This window comes from Petaurus breviceps, unplaced genomic scaffold, assembly GCF_028583685.1.
Source record: "Petaurus breviceps papuanus isolate PSGF00001 unplaced genomic scaffold, PetGlider_PUasm1.0 178, whole genome shotgun sequence".
Taxonomy (NCBI): domain Eukaryota; kingdom Metazoa; phylum Chordata; class Mammalia; order Diprotodontia; family Petauridae; genus Petaurus; species Petaurus breviceps.
In genome coordinates this window covers 9,382,440-9,388,414 of record NW_027185777.1, presented here as the reverse complement: position 1 = coordinate 9,388,414, position 5,975 = coordinate 9,382,440, and the positions used below count along the sequence as shown (strand labels likewise).

Here is a 5,975-nt window from a genome sequence, read left to right as displayed (position 1 = left end):
AGGAGGAGGAGGAGGAGGAGGAGGAGGAGAGGAAGAGGAAGAAGGAGGAGAAGAAGAGGAAGAAGGAGAAGGAGAAGGAGGGGAGGATGAGAAGAAGAAGGAGGAGGAAGAGAAGAAATCAATTATATTATTACATAATTAATATTAGTAAGTATTTATATTATTTATTGATTGGGTTATTCATTAATACAATCATTGCTCTTATGTTATAGTGTGTTATATATACTTGGCATACTTATATGGTATTGATTTATTATCTAAAATATTAATGATTTTATAATATTATTATTAGCAGTCATGGTGGTAGCAGTAGTAGTAGTAATAGCTGTAGTGGTAATAGTAATAGTAGTAGTAGTAATAGTAGTAGAAGTAACACTACTAGCACTTATAATAATAATTCCCATGTCTAGGTTTCCTCCATCTTTATGATATGCCCCTTTCAAGTTTTCCAGATATGAGGAGAAAGTTACAATGAGAAAAAAATAATGAGATGTAATGGTATGTCCTATTTGGACTGAATTTGTACCTTGTAAAGGGTGAGTTCCTTTCAGATTTTACTATTATCTCTACCTTGGGAGTTAGACACTATACCCATTTTACAGATGAGGAAATGGAGGCTGTGAGAATTTATCCACTCTCATAGAACTAGTAAGGGTCTGGGGTGGAATTTGTACTCAGCTCTTCCTAACTCCAAGTCTAACATTTCATCCACTACATTAGCTAGCTGCCTCTGTATACAAACATATTGAAAATAAATACAAAATAAATCTGGGAGAAAGGGCACTACTAGGTGTGGAGATCAGGAAAGATTGTAGGCAGAAGGTAGGGTATGAGCTGTGTCTTGAAGGGAGTGAATTGTTCATGAAGCTGCAGTTAGGAGGGACAGTTTTCTGGGAATTTTTCCAAAGGCACAGACACAGAAGGTGGAGTCCCACATGTGAGAAACAAAGGGAAGGCCAGTTGTGAAGGACTTTAAAGTCAAATGGAAAAGTATATATTTTATCCCAGAGATAATAGGAAGTTAATTGAGTAGGAGAGTCACATAGCTAAATTGACACTTAAGGAAAATCATTTTGACAGCAAACATTAATTAAACATCTACTGGGTATAAAGAACTGCATTAGGTTTTTGTTGTTTTTGTTCAGTCCTTTCGATCATGTCCAATTCTTTGTGACCCCATTTTGGGGTTTTCTTGGCAAATGTAATGGAGTGATTTGCCATTTCCTTCTCCAGCTCATTTTACAGATAAGGAAACTGAGGCAAAACAGGGTTAAGTGACTTGCCCAGGGTCATACAACTAGGAAGTGTCTGAGGCCAGATTTGAACTCAGGAAGAAGAAATTTCCTGATTCCAGGGCCAACCTCTACCTGCTACTTTACCTAGCTACCCTCCCTTTATATCCTAAGTGCTTAATACAGGGCTTATAATAATAGCCAGCATTTTACAAAGTGCTTTGAGGCTTACAAAATGCTTTATAAAAATTATCTCATTTTATCCTCACAACTATCCTGAAAGGTAGGTGATACTATTTTCCCATTTTACAAACAAGGCAATTGAGGCAGGGTTTAAGCGACTCCAATGAACCTTGGACAATTGAATAAATAAAAGAAGATAAAAGTGAATACTGGTACAATAACTCATTTAAGTGAGAAATGATTACACAGAAATAGGTGTCCCTCATTTAGCAGAATAGAAGAATTGTAACTAAGTTAATCATGTAATACATTTCTGCTGTGAAATTCTATTTTCCACTACTTTTTTCTCTTCCAAAACTGGAAATTCCACCTACTTAAAAAAAAAAAGTTTTAATCCATTGATATATTAAAATCACACCAGGAAGGGCAGCAACTCTTTCCAAAGCACATTTTAAAGGAAGAATGATGAAAAGCTCTGCTGTTTGCCCTTTACTCCCTTAATCCAACTAGACACATGTGCTTTACACATTGTGAAACTAGCTCTGGCCTTAGACAGAAAATACATAAAGAGCTTTGGCCACAGAAGGACATTTTTTCCCATGTCAAATTCCATCCTTGCTGCTGGTGCCCTATGCTCTTTCATAGACCCTGACTTCTTGCCCAGCTTGTTAGCGTGGATGCCTGACCCTCAGTCAGATTCCTACTTACTTACTCAATGCTACTTACAGCCCTTGCTGGCCTCTGGACCTCTCACCAGCTTGAACCCACAGTAACTTCCTGCTCCTCCCTGGCTTTTCCACATTGATTTCTAGACTTCCTCATTTAAGTTTGTTCTCCCTGGCTTGTACCTTACCTGGCTCAGCCCTCAAGACCAGCTCAATAGGCTGGAAAGAGACAGGAAGGATTATCTTGTGCCTAAAATGAGAGAAGGGAAAAATGCTTTCTGCCCTCGGGAAGGGCAGAGAGAAAAAAGAGGAAGTTAGGGCCACTTCGTCCACTTCACTATTTTGATTAGAGATGGCCCAGAGAACAGGGCGTGATTGTTCAATTCATGCAGCACCTGTCTGCTGTTTACTTAAGAGACAGAGGTTTGGGGCAGCCTGGACATGTGGCTGTGAATTATTGTTGTTCACACCTGGACTACTTATCACACAGTAAAATCAGATCACATGTAAAGGGAGTGGACAAGGGGCCTTTATAATAGCAGTGAAAACATATGAAGACCAGGTAGTTTAAGAGGGAATTAGCAGCAAGAGCTACCAGGTGATACTACTAAGAATGTTATCAGGAGGTCCAAGAAAAGGCAGTATGGATGGGGTGAGATGGGAGTTGGGAAGGCATGTTTTCAGATCTAACACCTTCTAACAGCACAGACATGGAGGCCAGTTGTATCTACTTTTCAGAATTGTTGGGAGGCTCAAATGGGATAATTCCTTTGCAAATATTAGAGTGTTGTTGTTATTAGGGAGATAGAAGGAATTCTCCCCCAGTGACTGGAAGGGATTATGCCATTTGTATTCTTTTTTGTTTTTAAATCATCTTTTACATTTTTTTTTGGTTTTGTTTTTTTGGAGGGCAGTTGGGGTTAAGTGACTTGACCAAGGTCACATGGCTAGTTTTTGTGTTAAGTGTCTGAGGCTGGATTTGAACTCAGGTCCTCCTAATTCCAGAGCCGGTGCTCTATTCACTGTGCCACCTAGCCGCCCTTGCTTGTATTCGTACTACAAGAAATCAGCTGCCATGTGTGGGTTGAATGCAAGCTGGCTTCACTGGATGAGGAGGTTTTCAGGGATGTCTTTCTGTGTTTGTTAGGGGAAATCAAAAACTCTTATTTAAGATGGAAGAAATTATTTCAAGAAAAAAAGGAAATAAAAGTTTCTTAGAGAAGGGAATGAAAATCTGGTTTAAGAGATTGACAAGCAGATGAATTTAACCCAGAGAAAAGAGGGGACAAGAGGGAACTCAGAACCATTCATGCTATTGAGCGAGTCTGGGGTTCTTTCCATCAAGGAGAACTCCAAGCATTTCTCCAGCGCCTATATCCCAGAGTCGTGAAGCTCTAATGAGATAATGTATAGAAATCTTTTTGTAAACCATAAAGTGCTATCACTATTATTAAGGCAACAGAAAGAATTCTCCCCAGTGACCAGCAGGGGTTGTATTGACAGTTGGCAATGATAAAATACAATGAGTGAAGCAAAGCTACTCTCCAGATGTGCGCATCCCAATGGGAGAGAGACAAGGACAAATACAAGTGCATACACAATAAATATAAAGAGAACAAATACAAAGTAATTAAATAAAAGGCAATTTGGGTCATACCTTGACTTATCAAGGTATGAGGAGGAGGAAATAGGTCTTCATAGAAGAATACAACAATTTCACAAGCACCAACATGGGAGAGGGAACATGTTCTTGGTACTTTGAATGAAATAATCATTGTGGTGATAAGTGATTCCCTGCTGAGGGAAAGAGCAGGCCAAATATGGCTAGTCTGGAGGTGTGTGCAAATTTTCTGTTATCTAGATTTGAATTTTCTTGCTAGACAAATGTGGGGCTTCCAAAACAAAATAATCATAGTTATTTTTGTAGTTGAAGGTTTGCAAAGAAATTCACAAATATTATTTCATTTTATCCTCGCAATAAACTTGGGAGGTAGGTGTTATTAGTATCCCCATTTTACAGAAGTGGAAACTGAGGCAGATAGAGTCACACAGCTAGTAAGTGTCTGAGACCAGATTTGAACCCAACCCCAAATCAATAGAGTAAGGTTCTATCCACAATGCCTCTTATCTGCCTTATCACATGGGAGCCCAAGGTCAACTCTCATTAGTGGTCACCAGTTCCTCCAGTAATCTGACCAGCTCAGGACTTGGCCCCTATATCTTTTCAGCCTCTTATCGATACTCACAGATGGGGGTGCCCTAAAGTGACACTTCCAAGAAATCTCCTCGGGATACAAAAAGAGAAAGACAAGTTCTCCCTGGGCCAGACCAAAAAAAAATACAAAAAACTTTTAGGTTTGTGAATGCCAGACATGATCAGGCACATCCCCTAAAATTTAGAAAAACGCATTTTTAGCTATCTAAAGAAAAGAACAAAATCTCTAAAATAAAGATAGCTCAGAAAAGACGAGAGGCTTTCAAAAATACAGCATAATTTTAAATGGTCCCAATAAGGAAGCAAAGGAGAAAAATATCTCAAAAGGCCAATGAAACAAACAAGTGGTTCTCAGCTACCTTAGATTCAAAAAAGGTCAAGTCTGAGTGGTGGGTGCAGAGCCATAAAATCTAACTAGAAAAGCAAACAGTGACATGGATCTATATGAATGTCATCAGGTAGGCTAAAGTGAAGATTCAAGACAAGAACTTATTCTATAAAACTTCCATTGTAGCATAAATGGGAACTGTTAAGAACAAAGGGAGAGGAATGGTTCCAATCTTGTGCCATGAAGCTGACTCAGATGCTGTTCTTGGTTTGTATTGTACTCAGTCACATAAGAGAGCATCCTTGCTGTTTTTGTAGACAATGCCAAGCCTTCTATTTATATAGGATAACTACATTACAGCTACCATAATCAAGAAGAACCCAAACTATATTGGTAAGCTGCATTTATGAGATGGAAGAGACAAAAAGAAATTAGCAAGGAATTAATGTAAAGTTTGGGCCCTGAGTTTAAAAAGCCAACTGTACATCGAATAATAGGAGCTGACATTTTGAAGCACTATAAATAATAATAATAACTAGCATTTATATAGCACTTGAAGGTTCACAAAGTGCTTTGCAAATATCTCATTTCACCCTCACAACAATCCTACAAAGTAAATGCTATTATTAATCCCATTTTACAGTTGAGGAAACTGAGGTAAACAGAGGTTAAATGACTTGCCTAGGGTCAGACAGCTAGTAATTGTTAGAGGCAGGATTTGAACTCAGATCTTCCAGATTCCAAGTCTCACTCTCTTAACCACCTTTATTTGCTTCTCACAGCAACCCAGGAAAGGATTGGAGACATTCATATTCCCATCTTACACATTAGCAAACTGAGACTCAGACATACCCAACTGATTTGCTTAGAGTAGCACAGCCAGTCAGTCATCTAAGGCCAGATCTGGACCGGGTCTTCCTGACTCCGAGTCCAGAGCTTTATCCACTGATGGACTGCACTGTCTCTGGATTATAGAAAAGGAAAGACACAGAAAGGCAGCTGCTAGTGTTTTAAAAACATAAGCCATCATTATCTAACTTGAGTTGTAAATCCACAGTGAACTAAAAGTCCTTCTGTGGTTTTAGGCTTAAAACTGAAGCAAGTCTTTGGTGAGATCCTATTCAAGAGAAAGTGTGGTAATGGAGAAAGAGAGAGACAGATCGAGAGAGAGAGACAGAGACAGAGACACAGAGAGAGACAGAGACAGACAGAGAAGAGACAGAGGAGAGAGACAGACAGAGAAGACGGAAACAAAGACAGACAGAGAAAGAGACAGACTGAGAAAACAGAGAAAGAGACAGACAGAGAACAGAGAGACAGAGAAAGAGACAGACAGAAGACAGACAGAGAGA

The 5,975-nt window shown here is 39.1% G+C and overlaps 1 protein-coding gene across 2 annotated transcripts in view; it reads right to left on the bottom strand.

Moving 5' to 3' along the window:
* MRC1 (mannose receptor C-type 1) overlaps positions 1 to 5,975 on the bottom strand; it is a 127,812-nt gene that overhangs the window by 110,493 nt on the left and 11,344 nt on the right. The window lies entirely within an intron of this gene.